General features: G+C 39.2%; 1 long non-coding RNA gene across 1 annotated transcript; it reads right to left on the reverse strand.

Moving 5' to 3' along the window:
- Window positions 1–18,537: 18,537 nt before the first annotated feature.
- On the reverse strand, window positions 18,538–26,370 carry LOC121675175. Its single transcript, XR_006019983.1, has 3 exons — window positions 26,283–26,370; window positions 24,353–24,427; window positions 18,538–19,568 (listed from the first exon to the last, which is right to left on the reverse strand). It is a non-coding gene; the product is annotated as an uncharacterized LOC121675175 (long non-coding RNA).
- Between the last annotated feature and the right edge of the window lie 363 nt (window positions 26,371–26,733).

Genomic DNA, 26,733 nt, shown 5'->3' on the forward strand with positions numbered 1-26,733 from the left:
AAATATCTGAAACATTACAGAGTGATTATTGTTCAATAAGGCAGCATGCATAAAAGGGTTATCTGCATGCTGTGCTTAGGTTTCCACAATATAATGTAATGAATTGTTCAATATAGTTTGTATGCTATTTGTCTCAGTTTCTTCTCATACTCCAGAGATGCCTGATATGCAGGGCTCTAACAAGGCTATCATAAATTGTTGAACAATAAACAGCCCTTGGAATTTTGAGATAATATGTGGTTAGTATGTAATCCATCTCAAGGAACTTGATTAAGTGCCACAAAGGAACATTCTTGACAATGCTCAACATAGTTTTAAACTGCTGCTAAATCCATTACTACGTGTAGGATATGGCACACTCCTTTTGCTCCCTGCTCCGTACCAGTGGCCTGGCTGCTCAAGGAGAGATTTAGGGAGGCACGCTACCTAGGCAGATGGGTTCCCTGGAAATTGCTGAACAAACCCAGCTTTAAACACTGATAAGTAAGGCCTCCTAAAATCTGCACTAAGCTTCACAACTCGAATACCATTTGGCTGGATTGTCTTAGCTGTGTCTACACAAAAATGCTTCCTTTAAGATAGGTGCTGTGTCATGGAAGAACAATAGCAACAACTCACTAGTAGCATTTGGTGCCTACACGAATATTGTTGTGTTTGGAATGTGCTGCATGTATCCACTAATTTTCCCTTGCAACATCCCAGTGAGTTGGAGAAGTGTTTCTACCCCTTTTCAGGGATGAGAGGCACCAATTACTCAGGCAGTGCAAGGCGGCGGGGGGGACCTCATGGGCCAAAGATGAATGGTGGTGTCTTGAATATAATAACGTTACAAAGAGTGACTCAAACAGTTGAACAAGGCCATTTTTATTTCTTTAACGTTTTCGTCTACTCCTCTGCTGAGGCAAATGGTGGGGACACTGAAGGCAAAAGGAGATGGGCACTTCATGTATCTAAGCTGTAACCTTGCCCTGCTGCTTTAGAGACACAAATAAGGATTCCTAGGCAGTATTTTCTATATCCCAGGAGACCACACAGGAATAATATTGAGAGGCAGTTATTACAACAATAATGTTCTGACATACTTCAGGAGCTATGACAGTCTTGGAAATGTCACTCTCATTGTGAGAAAATAAGACTAGAGGGAGGGAATCCTGAGATCAAGACAGAAGATGGCAAATTGAGCAGGATTCGTTACTGACAGCCACATGATCTAGTTTCCCAATGATTAATATACTTTCATGATCTGTACATTACAGATATCATATCTCTGCCAGGGGGACAGTGCAAGCCTGCCTTCAAATTCAGCACTCCCTCCGGGTTTTGGAGTTCTGCTCACCTCTCTTTTACTTGTGTCTTTAGAGGACTGTGGAGTGATGCGTCACCTCTTTTCCTCACTAACAGCCTTATGTCCCACTGATGTCAGACCTCTCACCAAGTGAATTTGATCAGGTATTGATCTTTAATCTACAGCATAGCTGGGAATGGCAGCCAGCTGTAGCTGTGAAGAAGAACAACAACTGGCAGACACTCTGGTTGGTGTTGGCACTAGCCCTCACTTATGAGATCCAGATTCCTGGGAACCAAATGTTCCTGTGATTCTGGCTTTCTGCTGCCAATAAAGCTCATGATACAAAGCTAATTGCCTTGTAACTTTTCTTGGAAGTCTGAAAGGGAAGTGGATAGGTTACCTTTATTTATATACTGATATGCCAAGACTCTGCATTAAGATAAGGAGAAAAATATATACAGCAGTAGCTATAAAAAAGCCAGTTTACCCATCTTCACTATGAAGTGGTTTCAGAGGCATGTAAGTAGCTTTCATTTCATATAAGCTTAACAGGACTGTAAGAGTTCTTTTGGCCTCTTTTACCACTGTGAAGAATAACAGCAGGCAGAGTTCATTGCAGAAGAGTCTTTTTATAGGCTCTTTCACAGAAGGACTTCATTTGGAATTTGGTCCCTGGTACATCAAAACTGTGGCCAGTCAGCACCCAGAAAATGGGAACTAAATCATGTGTAAGAAGAATGATTTCTATTTGCACTGACCTGTGTGTAAAGGATGAGTTTATGACTGAAGAATACCTTAATTCTTCTTTGCCTGCTTCTTCGTAGCCAGTCTACTCCTATCAGCTGACAGGTGACAGTAACAGCAGTAACATTTACATCTTCTATAGATTAGAGGAATTCTTCCAGCCTTAGAAAAGTTGCTTTAGGTTTGGCTATTTTGATTGACTTTTGCTAAAAATAACAAACATGAGGACTATTGGATTTTGAATACTCTTTAAGGAATTTCAAGGAGAATAGTTGTGGAAATAAAAAATCCCTGTAGGATAGAAGCAATTAAGATTAAAATTGCTTTGAAACATTTGTGGCAAAAGTCAAAGAAGCAACTACAAAAATTTGGTGGGTGAAAAAGACCATTTTCCTGTGAAGTGGTTCTTCCTTCTATGGGCCAGAGTCTGTTTCGACCCATGTAACTGAGAGCAGTTTTATGGGGTTTTCTGGAACAAGAAGGAAAGCACTTGAATTGTGGAAGAACAGATAGGTTTTTAATCTGTTCTCCTGAAGTGGTTGCACAAGGCCTGTTGACCAGATTGAGAGGACATGGGGAGTTACAGCTGGGGAAGGCCTGGGAGTCTTCAAATGTTTCCAGCTCCTCCCTCCCCTACTGTTCTCATGCAATTTCTGACTTCTCCCTTTCAAAAGCAACACAGAAAAACAGAATCTGCACACTGTGGGCCTGAAGGGGTTAAAGTCCCACAGTTCTATCATTCTTGATGGGTCTTTTTATTTTCTTCTAGTTCATCTTTTCCTCAAGAGTATGCACATTATTTTTACCTTTGGTGTATCTGCTTCACTTGTTTTACTTTTCAGACAGTTACCTGGCTGTAAGCCAGCACTGCAAAATCAAGCCCTGCCATTTATTTTAGGATTTGCTTTTAATATTCTTTCCTGAATTTCATATTTTTTCATTTCTTATTACTTTATGCCATGCCCCCTTTTTTTTACTTTCTCTCTGTTAATTTTGTTTGGTTTCTGTCACTCACTCTTTGGTAGCTCAACTATCAGAGCAGAATGAAAAAGCTACATGGCAGCTCAAGTTATAGGTATATTACTGTCACTTCCCTACCACTGAAAAGTGCAAGCAGCAACCAGAAAACCAGCAGATCTGAGTTAAGTCAGCAATGCAGACTCCAGTTCTTTGAGCTACGCCAAGTCACAAAGAATTTGGGCTTGCAGATACAAGAGGCATTGGGCTTCTTGTAAAAAAAATACTCTGTTTATTGAAGATGAAAGCAATACAATAACAATGAGAATAAGCATAGACATGATGAAAAGCGAACAAAAGCAGCCCAAGTCTCAGCCTGAGTGTAATATACACATCGATTCTTTTTATTCCTAAAAAGAGCAAAAAAGTATTCATAACAGCTGGTCTCAACCCAAAAGTTTGTTTGGATCACTGAATCATGCCTTCATACTCTTTAGGACTATACACAGCTGTCACTGAAATGATCCTGGAAAAATCCCCATCTACTGCTAAGAATTTTTTTTCCTTGCTGCTAAACATATTTTGCTGTTAAAGATGTACAGGGAAATGAAAAACTGGTGGAGAAACAAAGGCCAATTTTCTAAAAATGGACACTTAAAATTAGTTTGTTACACTTCTAAGAAGCAGCCTGATTTTTCAAAAGAGCTGGGCCTCTGTCAGCTTCCAGTGTACTCTGGGGGGAAAGCAGGGAGCTGTGGACCCTCTGAAAACCTGCTGGGTGCCTATGTGTTCTTTGGACATTTGTATTCCAATATTCCTGCTACTGCTTGCTCTGTGTGCTGGTCTGAGGATTAATGGGAAATACAAGTTAAAGCTTCTACTTGAAAAATTTTTGTCCCAGCTTTTCCCATGGTCCAGCTGCCCAAAGGAGTTCCATCCTGTTTTGCAACGTGGGCCTGTACCTGCCAGATGAGACAGAGACCAGCCCAGGGTGATTGCAGGGTGTTGCACACAGTTTCCATCAGGAAATAGGGGCACCCTTTGTAGGAATGTTTTGATTGTCTGAGATCCTCAAGTTTTCCCTTAATTCTCCTAGATTTGCCATTATTTTCCCTGTCTTTCCAAGATGCTTTCTTCTGTCAAGTTGCTGGAATTCTCTTTGCAAGTGTATACCAGATACAGCACCTGCCTTTCAGACCCTCTTCCTGACCATATAATATCCCACTTGCATGGAGGCAATGAAACCTATGAATGGTATAACTTTGTTGTTTGGGCCTTTCAAGATTTAATCCCTTTCTCTGGGATAATTTTCCCTTCTTATGAATGCTAAGAAAGCCACTAACTTCAACCATGTTGCCTTGGGGTGACTTTATGATGTGTATCCCATATCGCTGCCCTATGCCCAGAAATTAATTCTTGTGCCTTTCTATGCCTCTAAACTGAGCCTGAGAGGGGGAAGGAAAAACTGAACAAAACTTTTTCAAAGCAGTTTGCAGCTTGTTCAAGGTCACATAGAGATAGCAACTTTTTTTTTCCCAGCTGCGGCAGGGGAGAGAGGAAGCACCCGGCTTGCTGTTTCCCAAGTCAGTTTTTGGCCAGTTGTTCAGCTTCTTTTTCTCCGGAGAGAGACCGAGAGTTGAACTTTTGTTTCCTTCCCTGGAATTTCGGATTTTCTCCCTTTTCTACTGGACTGCTTCAATATCAGAACACATTGGGAGGACTTTCCACCAGGCACAGAGGGCCTGGCCCTGGGCCACGCCCCAGCTCCGAGGAGACCAAAGGGATTCTAGCACTTTCCCAGGTTTTTTCTCCACAGAAAGAGATTTTATTATTTAGCATTATTTTTCTTTTCCCGTGTGTTTGTTAAATAAATAGCTTTTATCTCTTTCACTTTCCTTTGAGGAAAATTTATTTTTTCCCGAACCTGTTGGGGGAGGGGTGGTGACCTGCCTTCTCTCAGAGGATATATTTCTAAATTTGGCCAAACTGGCACACATGTGCACTGCAGCTTTCCCTGAGAGAAACAAAAAGGGGTTGGGTGGTTGGGACAAAAGGGTGGGAGGTAAAGAGCTGTCTCCAACCCACCCTGGCAAAGATGCACTTGTAAGATTTAACAGCCAGTATATGTCTATATGTGTGCCATTCCACTCCCTGTGTCTGAGCTATTAACTCCTAACCAGGAAAATCTGCCTCTGGACAGTTTTGTAAGCAGAAAAGGACAATGCTTTCTGTCCTGCACTTCCTGACCTTATGTGCCAGTGTAATATGCAGAAGTATGTCAAATGCCATTTAATCTTCATAATCCAAGCAGATTATGCTCATAACTTCACCTTTATCTGCTCACAGCATTATCTCCTTTCAAAAATGCCACAGAGATGTTTTTAGTCAAGATTCACCCTTTACAAGAAAGACTTATTTTTAGTGACCAGATCTCACATCCCACCTGCACTGGGGCAGGCCAATGCACTGTATGGATTTCCATATTACTTGTGCGTTCTTCCCAAAGTGCAACATGGTAATTATATTTGCCATTCTGAACTTGCATTTCTGAAATCTGGGGTAGCTGAAGGCAGCTGTGGGGAAATGGTAATTAGTGTCCTGATTATTGTTTTCACAAAGGATAAAGTTTATGCCTCGTCTTTCAAAATAGATGTCTCGGTGTCCTGTTTTAATTAAGGAGGCACATAACTCCAGAAGAGGGGCAGGAAAGCCGCAAGAGGAAGAAGGACAAGGAGTTTCCCCCTTCAGTCTAGTTGGATTTTTTGCAAATTATTGCTAGCCATGCTTCCACAGCAAAATTAACCCATCCCGTTTAAGAACGTTTCTGGGGAAATATGGAAGACTTCTGTCATTGAGTTCTACTGCAGCAGGTCCAAGTTCTTAAAGCCCTCAAATCCTATTCCCTTTGGCTTTCTCATGTACTTAATCCTTGCTGTGAACTGAATGAGGCATTGATCCTACAGAAAATAATGTATTATCACATAACTGCAGAATGCATTACATGGTATATTCATTATGAGGGCTAAACTGAAGTTACACAGACAGCCTTAATTCTGGCATCTCCCAGCTTCTTGATGTTTGACTTTACATCCTTTCTGATGGCCTTTGAATGAAGTTTGCAGTGGTAGCTAATGTAACTAATGAATAATTTTGATGCAATTCTTACAACTTTCCATTGGTATCTCACGCAGAATTTCACAGCTGTGTCCTTCACAAACAATGAGGATAGAAATTTGCCTGTCTGCTTGTTTAAGTTGCGGAGTTTTCATCAATACTTTTTAGAATCCTGATTACTTTGGACAGCTCTGTCACTGCAATTCTTTCACTGTGATTCAGTAACAAGCTGCATCATTCAAAATAAGAGCTGGGTAACTAATTTGGGTGGACCAAAGTTGGAATAAGCCCTGCACAGACTTGACAGATATACATGTGGGGTTTTTTTGTTTGCTTGTTTTGTTGGGCTTTTTTGCAGATACTTATATCTGCATACACACACTTTTATTTGTTTTATTGTCACTGCTATTTGATGGTTTCTTGCACCGTATCTAGTGCTGAAATGCTGAGCTCTGAATCAGTTTAAAACCTGCTCTGTTCTTATGAATAATGATCATTTTAACAAAAAGCTCATGTCCCATTTTCAAAGCACAAAAAGTGACAGGTATTTCAATTTAGGAACGTTCAGAAGTTCTTGGGGTTTGGATCTATATGTAACCTCAGATATAAAGGTCATCCTACTGACCTCAAGGTTTCTAAAGGGAAGTCACTCTAGATGTAATATTTAGAAATCACACCAAGGGACCCTATTTTGAGATCATAGCACTGCCATTCACTTCTTTTCCCTGTAGTAAAAGAATACAATATACACTGCTAATACTCTACTATGTAGGATAATAAGGTGCATATGTATGATGCATGAAGTAAAATATCTCAGCTATGTAGTTGCTAAATTAAATTTTGTTCTCCCAAATCTATTGTCCCCTACTCACACAATTATTAAAAGGAAAAGAAGTGGAAACATCAGGAGAGAGTGTTAAATGTTCCTGTCATATTAAGTTACAACTGTGATATTTGTAGTTTATAGTAGATAATGTTACAGAAGACAATAATCTCACCACCTGCTGGAGACAGTAATTAGAGGAGAGTAGTATTAAATAGCTGTTTTTCTTTGCCACACCGTTTTCATTGATGATACATTAGACTGTGAAACAGTTTACTTTGAACGAAATATAAAATAAACACCCCAAATTTCAAATTCCTTTGGTTTCAGGCACAGCAAAATTTGAAGAAATTCCAACTAGATACACATTGCAGCAGTTCAAAGGATTATCTAGCAGAAACTTAAGAAGTCTTGAAATAGGTTAAATATGACTTAAAAGTCTTGGTTTCAATATTTGACTAGTTATCTAGTATTATCCTACCTTCCGAATAATTTTGCCTGTAGACCAGCCCAAAACTGGTTTTCACAGCATTTCCATTATTACTTGTGAGACAAGTTTCCAGAGGTTTAAAAATTAATTCATAGCAGTGTTACTGCAGGTTAGGAATGAATTTAGAATGTCCCTTTCCTGTACTCCTTCCTCAGACATTTTTAACATTGAAATTAGTGGTATTCCCAATGAATTGGAGAAGTTTTCCTTGGTGCAAAATATGGAAAAAGGAGAGAACAGCCAAAGAGAAGGGAAAATACCCCACACTCTTCTTGACAGCAGTTGCTGTGCTAGCTATTGGAGGGATATATCCAGGGATATAGGACACCAAAGTTCAAGCTCTGAATCCAACCCTCAAAAGTGTTGCTAGTAGGAGCTGTGGCAGCATCTTGCAAATACAAATGTATTTTAAATTAGAAAGAACTTAAACAAACCCAACATAACTTTTTTGTGAACTAGAAATATCAGTGTCTCTTAATTACTTCGTGCGTGCAATCTTCTTTAAGAAATCTCTGCTAAATAAGTCCATGAACAAGGCTGGGAGTCTGTGGTTGCCAGGCTGCTATTGCCATGTAAGGGAGCAAATTCTAATAATCCTTTTTGAAGGAATCCACTTAATTTTATTTAAATCTTCTGTGACTGGTAGTTTACTAGTTGTAATTTTGTTCTTGATGACTGTCCAGCAATTATACATGTATTTATAATTCATTTTGCATGAATTTATTCTTCAGAAATATTTTTAACAAAAATGTGGGAAAAAAGACATGAAGAAAGAGTCTTTTTACCCTTGGCTAAGAATACCAGATGTACTGTAAGGAGTACACAAGGCAGTAGATGTACACTCTTAAAGGCACCAATATTTCCTCATTTAAATCTTCATTAAAACAACTTTGCAGAGCTCTTCCTCAACCTTCTTTCGTACAGCTTTGCTAAGTACACAGCCCAAGCACCTGGGGACACTCTCATGATTTATACATGCTTTGATGTGACATGGACAGGAGGGACTTCCATTCCCTAGACTTCAGGACAGCTTTGGATAGTTCAGATTGCCTTTGGCATCAACTGTCTGGCCAGTGCTGCAGAGCTCAGCTCAAGGGGGTTAATTGAGAAGAGATTATCTTCAAATTCCTACTTGAGAGTAGGCACATAGTGCCTTTGGGAAAAGGAATCTATATGTTGGGAAGCTGATCGCAAATGCTTTACCCCAGCTGGCACCGAAATGTTGGTTACAACATTCACTGATGCTGCTTGCTGTACTTTTGGAGACAGACAGATAGCACATGAATCTTTTTTTAATTGCAGAAAGAAATCCGTTTGTCCTGCGTTTTGTCCAAGCTTAGAGAAGTTAGATAGAAGAACTATCCTCTCCTCATATCTGGTTCAAGGCTCTCAGCTTTTCCTCTGCTTCTAAAAGTACTAAAAGCATGGAAAAGGCACACAGACTTTGTGCACAGCTTTTGCATACTTGTTTTGGTGTTGCACCATGCTTTGCTAATTAAAGTGGAACTCGTTTACATCCATGGTCCAATCTGCACACATGTAGGATAAGATGAAGCTGTCTGTGGAAGTGATGCTATGGAAATTTGTCTTTGGAATTGATTATGTCTTATTTGTCCTCACCAGCTGAAACATGTACAGATCTCATAGGAAATGGAGAACATTTGTTGCATAGCTTATTTCTGGAAAAAGGTTTCCAACATTTCTTAGCAAAGAATTCAACAGGGCTTGACTACTGATGCCCCCTACCCAAATATTTCCTCCTTTTGGATGCTGTGCTCAGCATTATATCCTTAATATTAATTCTTGCACTGGATCCTCTACTATTTCTCTCAGACCTTTTGTGGTATTTCCTAGGATGTAATGAAAAGTGCATCCATTCTGCAGCTTTCCTCACTGCCAGGGAGAGCTAATTACAGGACACACTCTGAAAATGTCTTATTAACCATTCATTTCACAGAAATGCAGACAGATGGCCTGAGAATTGTTTCAGCAGGGTCCAAATTTTGTTTTTCTCTCTGTACCTAAAGTTGCCGGGCTTGTTTTTCAATACTTTTTCATATTGCCAGCTCTCAGGAACGGGATCTACATGGGCAGGTCAGTACTTCTCTGATCTCTAGTTCTCTGCTTTGAGCAATGGTCAATTTTCAAGGTGAGTTCCTGTCTGCTCAGAAGATATGTGCCTCTCCCGAGACCTTAGTAGACCTGTCTTGAGCATTGATGCCTCAAATATTCAATATTTCTGCTTGGACAAGTGGTCATAACATTTCTATGAAGACAAGTCATTATTAATGCAGTCTCTTCTGGAAATCAGTGCATGCTTTCTTCAATATGTGCTATCAGTAGCTATCAATAGGCTACACTGTTCTGCAAGACAGCTGACAAACAGACAAACCTGTCCCATTAGCACTATCTGGGCATATCCAAGTCTCCTCAAGAACAGCAAGTACCCATTCACTATCTGCTCAGGCTCAGTGAATCCTAGGTGCCTAAAAGTGTGCTTGAATTGAATTGTAATTAGAAAATTTTATTAAGTTTCTCTGCTGTGGTACTTACAGACCGCCCTTGATTTGATAATAAATCCTTTCACACCTTTGAATCTGAGTAACTTTATTTTTTGTCTCCTCAATGATTTAATATACTGGGGATTTTTTTTCTCCAGATAGTTTTAGAGAATTAGTCTACACCAAGACTTCTCCACATTCAGAGTAGAGATGGATAAACAAATAGCAAATACCCAGAAGATTCATTTGTACACAGCAGGCAGGCGTAGGAGAAATTCCGTGTGCACAATCAGCATTTCAAGGTAGTGTCAAAGTATTCAAAGGTCATTTTAGTGTGTGAGCAAGGAAGCACCCAAACCAGGCTCTCCAAGCACTGCAATCCTTTGTCCTTCACCTGACACTACTGACTCTTTTGTTGTCCCATGTTGCTCTTCAAAGCACTCCCCAGAGGCTTTTCTTGCTGCTACCTTGTGAAGAGAAGCTGAGAAGTAGTGATATATCTCCTCAGAGCACTGTCTGCTCAAGTCTGTCATTACAAGCCAGTTCACCATACACATGGCAGACAATGTACCAGCTCCTTCTCTGAGGCTGATTCTAGCTTGTAGGTAAAAAGGATTGGATCGGCCTCTTTAGTCTGAAATTTGCCATCTCCAAGTCAAATAAGCTCCACATTGCCTCTTAAAGACTGAAGAATAAATAGCAGTAAAATGTGCTCTGCTGGATGGATTCCTTTCAGCAGGTAACTGCATAAACTAAATCTTGGCAGCAGAACTTCAAGTGAGTGAAGTATTATGGTTGATGGGCTTAAGCCTTTCTTCTGCTAATGCTGTGCAGGAAAGACTGTGACTGAAATAGGTATAATGAGTAAACCGTGATTGAATTCTCAGCATCAAGAAGACAACAACTCTTTCACAGTTTCTACTTTGATGTCATCTCTCATCTGTAAAGCTGTTCTACTCAGAACCACTTGAAGGTATTTTTCTTTTGAATTGGCTGCTTTAGACTGTCTTTAATGCTAGATTATCTGTGTCAGGTTTATCACAAGCTGTCTGGATGCAGGATGATTTTTCTTTTCATGGTAAAACATAGCATTCTTCTAAACTCTGCTTCCAGTTTATGATGAAAGTGCTTCTTGGTTGAATCTTCTGTTGCTGATTTCCAAACACCCAGAATCTGGATCAACAATCTTACAATCTTCTGCATTGCTATTTTTGTTTTATTTACACTTCACAGTAACAACTTGGGTGATAATGACTTGCTACAGTCACTGTCTCACTGCTGACAAGAGCAAAGATCTGTCATCATCTTCTATCTAGTAGCATTTTGCACTTTTGTATCTGCACGTAGTGTATTACCAGCACTTCACAAGTCCTTAGTCTCAAGCACATTTTTTTTTGTTGTTTTTTTTCCTGGAAAAGATACTATTCACCTTATATGTTGCTTCCTCCACTTGGAGCTCTTCTTGGTGTCTTCCTAGAAGGATCTTCTGAATCAGGGAGCTGGTTCTTTTTTTTTTTCTTTTGATTTAATAATATGCAAAAGACTTCCCTTGTAACTATGCTGCAGAATTGCTGGTAACATACGTGGTATTTCACCAGCATGCAAGTTTCTGCCATAACCACATCTGGAATGTTGAGGAAATCTATTCCATGATTCTTAAAATATTATATTGGCATGTTGGTCTAAGTTTTTGAAGTGCACACTGTGCACCTGTGTGCTTGGAAAGGTGCTGATTGGTACCACCTTATTTTCCAGTTCTCTCTACCTCTGCTTCAGAACTGCAATGAAAACTGCAGAAATTTGCGCATTATGAACAAAAATTCAGGAGCATTATGGAATTAGGAGCACTAGTGGGAGGCATACAGAGTAATTGATACTGTGGTATTCAAATTTCATTTCAGCATTCGTTCTGGGAAAGCTACTCATGCAGAAAAGTTACCACATATGAAAAAAAAGGTATGGCAAACCATAAAAATACACATCCCTGAGTCAGACTTTGACCCCTCCTTAAGGTAACCCAGCCTGGCTCATGGATGAAATTATTAGATTCCGAGTGGATATATGGATTGAAAGCACAGAGTTAACAGGATATACTTCCTGTTTATATCTGAGAAAAATAATCTACTAATTTTCTGCTGATCATCTTTTAAAGAAAGCTTTGACATCTAATTAGTTATTTTCTTTTTAAATATCATCTTTTGTGTTTGGAGTATTACATTGTCCCTGTGAAATGCAAGAAATCTTGCGGATTTAGGGGCTTTGTGAATGAGGGAAATAATTAAATGAGGTCACCGTGTTGATGTTTTGTAGAATGACATGGAACTAACACCCACTTCTTGTTTTTCAGAGAACTAAAAAATCCTTAATCTAATTAGTTTCTTTTATCTGGCAAGCAAGGATACCTCCTCTATCTCTTTCTTGTGAATGCAACACCTTGAAGATCAGAAATGTTCCATGAGGGACTGTATTAGGCTAATTGAAACAAGGCAAGAGAACATAGAATCAGTCTCTGCTGCAAGCAGGGGTTTGAACTTCAGTCTTCTGGTACTGGCAGAAAAGCAGCCCAGGTGAACATCTCCAAGCACCTCTGAATTGTTTGCTTCCATGCAAAATAAAATTTACTTGTGCACTGGAATCAGCTGACAGTGAGTTTGGATAAACTAATTCTTTGTCTGTGTAATTGCATAAAATAAGTAGCTAAGCATTAAAATGAGGAGGAAAGAGCTGTCTACGTGAGGCCACAGAAAAGCCTGAAGGCAAATTTGCGTTCAGTTTACCCATAATTCTGGAAAACGAGCATCAGGCATTGTACACCCACATAAAATGAAGTCTCAGTTTTAATTTTCCATCTCCACACTTCAGGGGCGATTGCCACCAGCTGGGAGATGAAATGCACATTTCCTTACCAGGTACAGCTCCCTTCGCCCTCCTCTCCCCTTGCCTCCTCTGTTTTACTTCAGTTTTTGTCCTTTTCCTTCTGCTACTCCTTTTCACGAGCCCATTTTGAGGCAGAGGACTGGGAAAAGACAAAGTGTTGGCTTTCCCTCTCTGACCAGGGATCCAGGTATCCTCTCCCCAACAGTGGACTCGCAGCAGGAGAGCAAAGGGATCCATCAAACCAAGAACATAAGAGGAGCAGGCAGGGTGGAGGGTGTTAACCCTGGTGTCTCAGGGAGCTCTCCTGTGAGGATGTGCATTAGGCAAATCAAAGGGAAATAATGGTAAAAGCTTCTTCCCCAGTGCTGCATTCACTTGTGCAACTGGCATTTCCAGCATATTCAAATGATTCTGTACTGTTGTGATAAGGATTTAACAACTCTAGATTTTAGCCATGACTAGAATCTGGATGCCTCAGAATGTAATTTTTTTTTCACTGCCTTGGGAGAATCTAAAATTCCATTGCAAGCATCCAAATTTAATATAAGTTTCTTGAATTAATAGTATAACTTTTAGATTTTTCTCTCTTAAAGGATGAAATTCACCTGTCCATCAAAAAAACCCCACCAAACTCCAAATTTGTTCACATTTTTGGTGCCAAGAAAACACAGATTGTGGTTGAGAGGCTAGAAGGAAGCTTGCAATGCCATCAGAGCAGAGAGATGGGTGCAGCAGCATTACAGCTTGAGATGAGGCTCGTGATTCAAACATATCCACAGCAGAATTATCCACAACATCTCAAATCTGCAGCTGACTTTTGCTCCCATGAGGCCATCCTTCAAACTGATCTGTTCATGTGTACCGTAGTAAAGGTCATGGGACAGGCACAGGGACAAAACCAAGTCCACTAGACCTCCAAAGTCCAAAGCCAAGGGAAGTAGCAACACTGAGTTAAAATTAAATATATATATAACTATAGTGAAATCAAAGGTTTCCTACTTCTAAGCACCCCCCTTCCACCTGCCCCATGCCTGACACCACTTGGAAGCTGGAGCAGAAAGCTCTTGGCAGTGCCATGGAGGAACAAATGCTGAGGTGCAGCTGCAGACAGACAGACAGACACTGCCTGGGAACCACTGCCCCATGCCGGGAGCTGCAAAAAAACTACTGCAACATAGAAGGATGGCTATGGAATAACAGATTCCTCCTGCTGCTCTGGTGGCTGTCACATTTCACACCATACCTCTCTCCTTTTCACAAGCACTCTGGCTGGATTAAATGGATTAAGAAATGGTTGATAAATATGAATGGAGTTGCAAGTTGATGTGGAAAAAGGTTTTCACTGTTTCTTTCTCTATGAATGAATCATGATTGGAAATTTCTTCAAGTGCATTAGAAATTAATTCCTAGTGACTTTTTTTCTCCTCAGTCTGAAAAACTGAAGAGACAAATTTTGCAATGGGGCGGGGGGTGGGGGGTGGGAAGTGTTTTAATTTATCTGAGAATCTCTTGCTTCAAACCCTAATTTCTAACTGCAATATTCACTATGTAGATTATTCCAATAAAAGAACATAACAATACAATCTATTTCAACTAAAAGGATCTACTTACAGTAAAAAAACTTCAGATTTGATAGCATGTTTTTGCTGTATAAAATTACTCCATCTGATCGAGTCTCCCCAGTGCTGTGCTGCATACTTTCACTGGTCTAAATCAGAGAAAAAATGATGCTAAGGAATTTGGCTGCAGCTTTTTAATTTTTTTTAAGTTTGGGTTTTTTGGTTTGTTTTTGTTTGTTTGTTTGTTTTTTGCAGTAACAGGCTATTGTCCCAAAGTTTGGAAATGTTGGTTACGCTATTCATAGAGTCACAGTAGATCTTACATATGTGGATACGTACATACATTTATGTATATGTAAACTTCAGATCTAATTTTATATTGGAAGCACCTTACAAATTCATAATTTTTTGTGTCTAACTTCATGTGTAGGATGGCCAGTCACTGTAAATATGCTTTGTTGTGGAATTTTTTCATTTTTTTTCACTGAAGGTATGCATCAATTCCTGGCTGAAAATAAAAATACCATGAACATAATCACAAACTTCAGCAAGTCCCTAGCATGTACAAAGAAACTCACATATTATGAGCAAAATCTTGGGAGCTTTTGGTCTGATTTTCTAAAAGGTGGGGCTTATCTCATTGTCCCAGATATGAATCTGTTCAGCTGTTTGTCTGTCACCACCCCCATGTCTTTCCCCAATAAGTTTTGAACATGTTACCTACTGTCAGGCTGATCTGTTAGATGTCTTAAAGATCGTGAGATAGGGAAAATCAGCAGTAAAGAAGCCATCACTGACTGCCAGATCCAGTGAAAACTTCTCTTTTCCAAGCTATGAATGGCATGGTAGAGCTAGGAAGACAAAGGGTAACACACATACAGGCCAAGTGAGCATCAGACTTCATCCAACACCCAGTGTCCTTTTGAGTGACAGGGAAAAACAGAGGTAGGAGACCTGGAGGTAACCATGGACATTGCATATGCCCAGGGACAAAAAGGGAAAACATGGGGTATGGGAGAGCAAAAAGATCCTTGCAGCACAGACCACAAAGGCTTCCAGGAAGCCTGGAGGCATTTGGATAACAGAGGCAGTTTCTGGAGAGAAGGGAAGACTCCAGGTTTTGTGGGGAGGAATGCAGGAGATTGTACACAGACCTTTATAAAATTGGGTTTGCTGTCCCTTGGCTCACAATATTTACCTGAAGGGAGGACAGAGCCTACCCCTTTTTAATATGTCTAAGCTCTCTAGCTATAGTAGCTGCAGGCTTCAGTGGCAAGGAAGTCTACTTCAGGATAGGTTAGTTCCAGCTGGAAACCAGCACTTGCGGAAGCCTTACAAGAAATCCTTCCAATTGCTACAGCAGATATGAAAAAAACGGAAACAATTCAGCAGTGGAAATGGTCTGACCTGTACAGGTGAGCTGGATTTACTTGTGGGATGGCCTGGTAGCGCTTCCTCAGAGTAAGGTGGTTTCAGCAGCACAGACCAACAAAACCAGTTGTTAGAGAGAGAGGAGAGCCCCTTATAACCTGACACTGGGAGCCTGAGTTTCTACAGCTATGCTTGCATAGAGAAAGCCCCGACCTCAATGGGGACATGTCTCCCATGAAACCTGCTGGCAATTACCACCTGCCCACAGCAACACAGCTGGAAACAGAGGCAGCCATGGATCCTGGAGCAGTGTCAGTCAGCATGTGGTATCCAGTCTGAATTGATACCAGAAACCCAACCAGTTCTCTTTTAAGGTTTGCTCAAAACAGTTTTGGCATTAATGTTCTACCCAGGACCAAACCACAGCAGGGATGGAAGGCGTTAGTGGTGAACACGGCCCTCGTGCGGTACATGGTGATAAAATGTAAATACAAAATTGCATTCTGACAAGGGATGTGCATGGATGTCTCTCTTCCATATGCTGCCATGCAGGCGGGATTTCAAAGTGCACAGAGCAAGTAAGCTATTTGAAGATTTGGAGTGTGCTGCCTCACACAGAGCAGCACTTCACTGAAGAGGCCAGCGGAGGAAGAGTGAGTCAGGACTCGGATTTGTGTCCCATTAGACAGCCTGCAGTGAGTCCAGCTTGGACACTCAGTGATCTCTCACATCACTGCAAGAACAGAGAGGTCAAGGCAATTCAAGAGTAGCAGCCAATGCCACAGGAGAGCAGTAAACCTTCATCCTTGCTTTCTTCCTGGTAACAAGTCTGTGTCGTTATATCCTTAATGTACTTTAGATAGAGTAAGCCACAATGCAATTAGGATGTCCATATGGAGAGTCAGTGCAGCATAGCTAGTACACTGTAAATTCAGATCCTCACTCACTGAGAATTAATTATCTTGTAGACAAGCCATGTGTCAGTGAAATCCGTTTATTACTGTATAGGATATTTGGTCTTTGAGGAAGGCTGGCCCAAAAGAAATGGGGGACTGAAACTATGATTGGCAAAGGAAATACACTGGTAGAAAATGCAGTTTTATGCCAAGTCAGTTGATTCAAAACAATCTGGCTTGGTTTCCAAACCCACTTTCCCCCAATACTCTAATCTTGGTCAAACAAAGTAAAATAATAATAATAAAAAAGAAATGTGGGGTTTTTGTTTACTATAGGAAAAAAATGGACTTTAAAAGTTTGAATTAAAATTTTAATATGGAAATTTTTCAGTGTATATGTCTCTTGTAGAAATTCGTTCTTCTGTCAAAATAAGGTTTGTATAGAAATTTTTCATTTGGTTTCACTTAAAAAACCTGACTTGTCCAAATTTGTATCTGCTATACCTTCACAGAAGTCAACAAAGTTGAACCAGAATGAACAATCATCTTACATGACATGCTTTGCAGGAATGACAGACTTTTCTTCCTCTCTGGAATTAAAATATCACTGGAAGTAAATATGCATCACCATTGTACCTCTATAGCAAGAATTGTCTTAAAAATTCTTGTGATTTGAAAACTAGGTCAGTCAGTTGTCCAAAAATAATACTAAAAAAAGAAAGAGAGAAGAACTGTTGGAAAAAAATCGTATTTCGTATTTCAGTTATACTGCTCTTGAGGTAGTCAGGCTTGGGTATAGTTAATCAACCTTTGAGATGGAGATTGGGTTGTGTGTCTCTTATCTTCATTCTCTGTGATTTTAGAAAAACATATGCATGTGTGAGGGCATCTCGTTGTTCCTCTGATGATTTATCACATCTTTGTGGGATGGTTTTGTTTCCCACTATGAAATGCAAATTGAGCATGCAGTGCTCCTGCTGTCTGTATAAAGGTTAAAAAGATATATAGATATACATTTAATGCTATTCTTGCTACTTTAAGATCTGGCTTTGAATGATGATTCTAGCACCGTAAAGATTTTTCACTGTCTATATTTTCTGATTTTACTTGGGGGACTTTTAATTACCTTTTTTTGAAACTTTGCAGTTTTGATTTTAAAAGCATAGCCCAGCTGCAGATAGACTAAGATTGTATTGGTTGTGACAAAAAGTAGAGGCAAAGTTATGAGTATTGAAAATCAGATGAAAAAGTGGTTTTTATATAACCTATGACCATGCTGTGGACCATCCTGTGGACCAAGCACAGATTTTTTTGTGTATCAGCTGATTATATACATTCAATTTTTTTTCCATTCTTTTCCTTGCAGGTTCCATGGCAGTGAAATGGGATTTCTCTATTTTTGGTTGGTTTTCATTGCTCCAGAGTGGGTTTCATACCAGTCTTGCTCTCTGCCTTCTCGACAGATAAAGATGAAAAATGCTTACCACTTTCTTTCTCTTACAAGATGCCTACTGGTAGCGTTAATCATGAATCTGTTCTTTCAGGTCTTTTTTCTCCTCTGACTCATTTTAACACTTACCAGCTTCAAGTTCTGGTTCTCCCAAAAATCTTGAGAATGCAGATTAAAATTCCTTTCTCCTAAATCTCAATCCTTTGCTTTCTAACTTGTTGTTAATATAGTATAGACCACAGCATAAGCTAGGAAGGAAAATACATTTTCTTAGAATGGCCTGGCTGTGTTCTGAGGCTGTTTTTTAGCTCATGTGCTAAGGTGTAGCAAAGACAAGCTATAGAAATGAAATCTGGATTCCACATAAACAACAACAACAAAAAAAAATACAAAAAACCCCCACCATCTTGTAAAACAATTATTTAGCCATTTTTAAAGTTTAAGCTGAGATAAGACAAATACACCCATTTAATTCACATGCCAGCAGAATTTTATCTCTAATGAAACCAGGTCAGTGGGAACAGCTTAAACAGAGGGGAGTTTGCATGTCTGATGCAAAGAACCATGCTTGTTGCTTTTCTCATAGCATTATAAATATTTTTTCAGAGTATAAACTTGTGTATTCATTAGCACCAGGGCCCCTTCCACATGGGGTGCTCCTTGAAAAAGTACCAAGCAAGCAGGACTATTAATTCCAATCAATATGGCACTCTGACGGAGAACAGGAAGCATCCCTAACCCAGATAACTATGCCCCTGATAAATGTCATGAGAGCAGTGTGTCACCAGTACCTTGCCTCTTTTTATTTCTATTATCCATCAGGACAGGCCATGAGGGAATGCCTGAGAACTGTGTCGTTCCCTGCAATAAGCCACAATGCTAAAGAGGCATAACAAATTGAGGAAGTATCATGTATAATCCTGATCCCTCATTGACACTATTACCAGTATAGATTTCAATTCACCATTTGTTACATGCTTAATACAGACAAAGTGGGAGGGTGTAGAAGAATTACTCCTTCAGTCATTGCATTTTTTAAACAGTTGTCATCCTCCAAGACAAAACTCTCTGGTAATTCCCTCTGTTTTTGCTACTGCTACTTCTCAGCAGGATTTGCTGCTTGTTCTTGCGGGGGGTCAGCCAGACTTTGTCTTTCTCAGAGTTTCAATTTCCTACTGGGATTAAGGGTCTAGCATATTTCTGCAACAAATCAGCTGAACCTAAGATAAATAAACCTACTGAACAACATGGCTCTGGTACGTGCCTGCATTTTTGGAGTCAGCTGCAAGTCTGTGTTTTGTAAGGTGTTCCAGAGGGAAACTGAGGCAAACACATGGTTTTAATGAATTCTCATCAAAGTTATGGCACATTTTGTAGTTTGTGAGGCTTATTTTTTAGCATGTGAACTGTTTCTTCAGATGTGTTTTTTTCCAGTCATGCACTCTGCGATTCCTCCCAGAAATGGTACTTTGCATTACTTTGAAGAATCCCAGAGTACCTGCAGAAAATGAATAATAATTTGTCACTGCAAATTTATGACAGAAAACAGTACAGATTTATATACAGATTGAAAATCCCAGATGTTGTTCCATGACATTGATTTTCATGCCTCCCTCTTTCTACCCCAGTATCTCAGTGATGAGTTATTTTGGCCTGTGGAGAGACTCTCCACAGGCTGCTCTTCCCTGGAAACCTGGTCCTACTGATGGTGGGTCTCAGGAAGGTGGCCTGTCCTCACACTGTGACCAAAGAGATGGGGACAAGAGACAGGTTTTCATACAGGTGGTGAGCTCAGTCCCTCCCCAAAGGAGCTGCCCTCCAGGTCACTGTGTCCTCAGTAGGCCCTTCCTCCTTCCTGCTCCGGGGCTGATACCCTCTGGGCTTTCCCAGCCCCTCAGTTTTCCCACAGGTTACTGTTTCCTTCTTTTTGGGGCTCTTCTGCCTCTTATTACAGAGGGAGTTTGGAGGCCAGGCTGATGGCTCGCCTGAGCAAACAATACCTCTTGAGCAACATTACTCAGGTCTGGGGGACCCTGACTGCCAGGAAATCTACTTCTGCCCCAGAATATTACATAGGAACCAAACTATAATTACACTGTTGCCAGACAAGAAAACAACCTGCAAACGAAGGCACCCAACCAAAAGAATAATCTCTGGTTTAGTCCTTCATTAAAAGGCACCTACAACAGTGCAACACTAATATTCATCTGGATCACAGTTTGGCCCCTATGCATGTTTCAAGTGAGACATATTAACTGCTGTTTAATCAATAAATAGAGAACTTTTTGAAGTGGAATAGGAATGTTGGAATGCATTTTAAATGGGAAATAGGGTGAAACTTTCACAGAGATGTGACAAAACAGAAGACCGATAACAGAAATAAGGTGTTTGACAATGAAGCATAAAGTTATTACTAGCACTAGATAGGAAGATTTTTATTAGTCACCTTTTTTTGCTCCTCATAAATAGTGAAGCCATCTAATACCCCTATAATGACAGCCACTACACAGGAGTATTGTGATAGTTACAGTAAATGTGCTGTGTAAGAGAAAGAGCACTTGAACCTCTTTATAAAAGCAGATCTGATTAGGAATTGTACTCCAGGTGTGCTTGCGTTAAGCTGTGTATAACTTTTGGGTCAGATATTCACTGTGCTGAGAAGCTTTGGGGTAAAGAATTAGTTCCTGTTCCATTCAGGATTTTATTTTCTGGACAAATGCACTGGTTTGAGAGAAAAGATATTAAATTTGGCTCAGATATAACTATTTCCATAGAAATGTACTGAATTTGAAAGGTCTTTGATTGAAGTTCTTGACCAGCTTTCAAATGATCAAGTGTCACAAAAAGTGGTTACTTTTGATCTCATTAAAGAGCTAAGTGAATGATAGTTTAAATGTAGAATAGCATTTTCATGATTTAAATTTTTATCAGGCTGTTTCAAATTGAAAGCCTGATTAATTTTAATAGGATTTCTACCATAAATGGGAAAACTGTCAAAAATTTGTTACCAATACATTTTTCACTTGAAACGCTCTAAAGTAAAAAGATACTTAATCAGGTAACTCAAGCCAAATTAGGCCAGTCTGCACTATTAGCTGCTGTCTCATTCATAAGTCTCCCTTAAATTCATTTCCAAGTGTTTATGGACAAGCAGAGATTTTCAACATGAAATGGCAGCTCTTTGTGTAAATCCACACTACTTCGTTATTCATATTAGCTATAAATTGCTGCTAATTTGAAGTCCTGTTTGAAAAACTTTGTTACAAAAGCTGTCAGACATTATTAAAAAAAAAGAGAGAGAGGAGAAAAAACTATCTTAGATTGATGGCACTGAATTTAATCAAAAATGTCTACTGCTTAATAGATAGAGACCTGAAGAAGCTGCAGAATTTTAAGACATGATTTCTCACTTTAAAAAGTTGGGTTTCTATCAGCCTGACTGTTTAAGGTTGTCCTCAACTAAGCATAATTTTGACCCAAAAATGTTAAAGGGTTGAAATAAAAATGCAAATCTAACTGGATTTGTAGCACAAAAGGTTCTTTGGAAGGCAATGAAATACTAAATATCACATTGTTTTCTGCTTATTTTTATTTACTTGTTGGGGAGTTTTGCTGTTTTCCTTGCTTTTGTCCCTACCTCCCTTTTCCTTATTTCAGTGTTTCCTTTTATCCTGAAAAATAACCGAAAATTCACTCTGTTTAGTATGAGTCAGTAATCCTGTACCTACCTGAAAGGCAAGGACCTTTCCTAATTAGAAAAGAGTGGTGTGGGTTATATTGTGCCCTGCATTTGGATAACAATAGAAAATTAATAACAAGTCATGAAAGGAAGGTAATAGGTAGCTAATATGTTTTGTTTTATAAGATTATGAAGTTGATCAGCTTTTTTAAAATTAATTTTATCACTGACATCCTGTAGCAATAAATGATCAGATCTATTACACATAATTAACTGTCATTTATTATTGTACCCACTGTTTGTAATTCCACTGATAATTTCCTATTCATTATGTGCTATGACAGACATTCAGCAAGCATAATAACCCGCATAGTGTCAGTTTGTAAATAGAGTTACACCACCAAGGTAAGCTGAGGGGAGTGGAAACCAAAAAGCTCTAAGTTTCTTCAGTTTGTGGTTGAGTTTACATTAAACTCGAGATTGAACCACATAAATTGTATGCCTCAGTTTCCTCCTCTGTTCTCTGGTAGTAATAAAGCCTGCCTTTCTGAAGGGTTTTGATAGTCTTAGATGAAAGGCTCTAAGTACAGAGTATTATCTGTTATAGCTGTGGTTTCCTGAGTCTTTGCTCTTTAATAATGCAGTGTGAGCTGCTGGAAATTGAGAAAATTTGCTTGCAAATAATAATAAAGGATGTTTGCTTCAGCAGCCTTACCTCTCCTCATCTTCTTGTTTGTCATTGTAATGGTAGCGATAAATATGCATTTTTGGTGCATTAGAGCAAGAGTTATTTGCCCTTTCCAAAAAAGCAACAGATTATATTTCAAAGTTAACTGAGGATGGCATATTTTTTTCCCCTTTATGTTTTACTTTTTTTAAATTAGTTTGGGGAAACTGAGATTGAACATAAACTTGCAGGGTCTGTGGACATGAAATTCAATGGGAGAGCAATACAAATAAAACCAGAGAAGACAGAAGTTCTCTCCCATGAACTGGAACTTCACATTGATGTTCCAACATTTTAGATATTTTAAACATGGATTTCTACAGCAAAGTAAAAGCATAAGATATTTAAAATGGCAAATAGTAAAGAGAAGACCAAATCAGTAAAGCCTACTGCATATACAGACATCTGCTAGTTGAAAGGTAGTACAATGTCAAAAATAATTTCAAAGCAGTGCTGTGACACATACAGAATCACAGAAGGGGGGTTGGAATGAACTTCCAGAGGTCATCTGCTTCAGCATCCCAACAACTAAAATCCAGTTCCCCACAATCATGTATAGACAGAAGATATTTAAGGATAGTGACTCCACTACCCCTCTGGACAAACTGTTCTGTGCTCAGTCACCCACACAGCAAAAAAAAGAATTCCCTAATGTTCAGATAGAATCTCCTGTGCATCTTAAAATTCACAGGTTTGTTAAATCCACTCAGTTTCCAACTGAATGTCAACACCTCATTTCTGCAATCCCCCTCTCACTTAATTTTATTTAAAAGTAAAGATTCTCTGTGTAAGCAGGTATCTGATTTCCTTGCAGCTACTAGCAACTTGAGCACTGATTTGATAGCATAATGGGGAAATAGATCACCCATTATTTAACAGAAATAGTCTACATATGGCAAGTGGAATTCATTCAGGTAAAGCTTCCAAAAGTGATACAGCTCTCAGCACACAGCCTCAGACGGTACCCAGCTGAAATCTTTTTCCTGGTTTACAAGAGAAAGAGGGGTCCAGCCTCTTTATTGGCTGGGAGAAGAAAAATGAAATATTCCCTAAAAAGATTTTTGTAGTTTTGTAGATGGGTAGGGAGTTCAGCTGGCACACAACCCTCAGAAGCCCATAAATGAGGCAGGTGTGGGGTGACTCAGGAGAGCTGGTCAAAACACTTTTTGGGTTATTTCTCACTGCAGACCAAGGAAAAAAACAACCACCAAACACTCCAAAGAAGTGGTTTTCCCCTTGGTCTCTCAACTCCCCGTTGCAGTTTTCATGGTGTCCAGCTCTCAAGTCTTAGAACTTCAGAGAGAGGAATTTGTAACGTTACAGCCCAAAGGTGTGATACCCAAGGGGAAAAAGCATCATCTCTGGGCCATAAACCAATTTTCTTCTGCTCTGAAACATAAAGCATGATTATCCTTGCTGTGCTTCCATGCTCTAAATTTGGCAGGTGTTCTATAAAAGTGGAGGCATCTTTTTTCTCTTCTGGAGTCTTGAGAGTAGATTTACAGGTCACCATTGTGAAGCTGCACAACTGGCATTAACATTCATGAAAGGTTTGGGTGTGACTTCAGCTCAGTGGGCAAAAAAGGTTTCTCTTGTTCCATCTTCTTAATTCAAGCGCATTTCTGTATTATTTGGCTATGGGAGGTATATACTGTAAGTCAACCACAAATATTTGAAGGCAGAACAATACCTAAGTTAAGTCTGGCAAATAAGTATTTTTGACCTGGTTTTAATCCATACTGGGACCAATTTACAGCAATACAACAAGGTAAAGGTTTGAAAGTGGATGCAGAGAACTTCACAGTCTATGCACCCATTGACAATTTTTATTCTGTTCTCATACCCTCAAAATAATATATATCTAAACATATCTTACTTTTTTTTGTCAGCACCTTCATAACACAACTTTTTTAAAAGCTAGCCAGCTTCAGCACAGGTTTTCCTTGAAGTCCTAAAATACAAAAAAAGAGGTAGAAGAATGTGAATGATTTAAAAATGAGATGCTTTCATCTCTTGAAACATTTCAAACATGCTGAAAAATAGATTGCAACACTAAAAAAATAAAAATTTTAAAATATTTAAAATAAGTTCATTTTCTTTGCGCTTGAATTACTCTACAAAACCTGAGACCTAAATGCCCTTAAAGTACTTGCATTGTAATTTCTTGCTTATATACTTTCAAAAGAAATCCCATTTTCACTTAAAGTGTGTCAAGTAACCATTTATTTATATATTTTAACAGAAAGAACTAGAGCAGGCAGTAAGTAGAATAAAAACACCTGCAAACATTTCAGACTCCTATTCTTCTTAACTAAATTTGAAATATTCACCAAGAACTTGTCAAAATGTCCCATTCAGAATTACTGTCCAGCTCTGGCTCTATTTTAAAGAACAAGATTTTCAACTTTCCTTCTTTAACCTGTTTTCAGAATCTTTCTGTTGTCACATAAAGATTGCAGCATGAAGATTGCAGCATCAGTCATTCATTGATTTTGTGGCACTACTTTTGCTGTGGAAGATGCGTATTTTATTTTTAATTGTTTTTTCATAGAGATAGATATTTGTATATAAATATATACATATATACATACACACACGTAGCTACCACTTTGAAATTGTACATGTCTTTTCCCAAGACTCTGAAAGCAAACAAAATTAGTGAAGGGGGCTCCTGAAAGAGGATGGCTAACAAGCGCAGTGGACGGCAATTTGGAAAACTGGGATTTTTGGTGGCTTCAGTTCAGACTTTGATTTTACTATTGGAGCAGTTTTGGCATGTTTTGATTTTGCTTTGTGTCCTTAAATGTGCAGAAGGGTGTGTGGCAGGGACAGGTTCCTGAGGTGTTGGACAGCAAATGGTAGGTGCTTGAGAATCAGGGACACGATAACTTGGGCAAGGGACTGGTGACATTTTGCCAGTTTGATTTTAACACCTGGCACATCTGTGGCATCTCCAAACAGCCTATAATTTAGCTAAAACATCATAAAGATATTCAGCGTCATAAAAGCAACATTTTATTTAACCTTCCTGTAACAACTTTAAGAACAGTAATCTGTTAGAGTAGGCTGCATGTCTGGCACATGATAGTGGATGAGAATGAGTAATCAAATCTTAAATATGTATTTGTAGCAATATTTCCTCAAACTTTTTGCAAATATGGCTAAAAAGTATGTGATGGGAAGAAACAGAGACAGAGAAAGCAAAATAAAATTCCATTGTCAACTTGGAGCTGAAAAAAAGAGTACATCAACAGGTTTTTCATTTGTTGCTACACATCACTGTATGCCAACACAAGTAAAACCAAAGCCCCAGTACCCCAAATCTAAGTAAAATCAGATTCCACAATAATTAGTACACAAGGTTTAAATAGGCAACTTACTGTATTTTATTTTTGATTTATTTTTCTCTGATTGTCTGGGGTTTTCTATGTCTTTAATATCTACTTGATATATTCCTCTGCAAAGTAAGAAAAAACAAGTGTATCTATGCCTCAATTCTGTAAGTACAGAAGCCTAAAGAAAATGAAGAACTTCAGGAGAGGACTTTTTATAGTGCTGAAATCCACACTTTGTGGGTTCTCTCTGTTATTGGCAGATTTCCTAAATTTTCTCCTGTATTGCTCAGATATATCTCAGTTCTGTTTGCTGCAGTTAATTCAGACATGCCCTCTCCAACCTCATCCCTACATGTCTCCAAAATCCATGAATCCTCAAGAAGAGACCTCCAAGTGCCTACAAGAGGGCACACCCATATTCCCTGGCATTGAACATAGCCATTGAATGTGTCAGGGGAGAGAGTGAATTACCTTTGCCTTCACAGAAAACATTGGAGAGGCTCCATCAGGAATACAGGACACATCTTTTGACCATCGAAGTCTGCAAATATGAACTGAAGTACAAGAAAGACAGGAAGATGAGGGAAATGAAGAGCACACCATATGAACAAAGATCTTAATTCTTTCTGCATTGCAAAATGATTCTGTGAGGGTGACATCTCCTTTCTGCCTGCATCTGAGGACAAACACTAGGAGGGAGAAGAGCTCATTAGGTAAATGATAAAGCTTATACAGTGAAAAGTTGCTTTAGTCTGGCCTGAATAATTTTGGGCTGAAAACGAGATTATGAACTCTCAGCAGTGAGACTTTGGGCACATTTTTGAAACTGTTCATGGAAACTGATTGCCTGCTCGTTCAGACAAGCCAGTTAATTGAGCCTGAGGATCCTCAGCCTTTATCCCTCTGTTACGTATATACTTTA

Source organism: Corvus kubaryi, unplaced genomic scaffold (assembly GCF_017639235.1).
Source record: "Corvus kubaryi isolate FWS band 111438036 unplaced genomic scaffold, C.kubaryi_AGA036_p1.0 72, whole genome shotgun sequence".
In the NCBI taxonomy this organism is placed as follows: domain Eukaryota; kingdom Metazoa; phylum Chordata; class Aves; order Passeriformes; family Corvidae; genus Corvus; species Corvus kubaryi.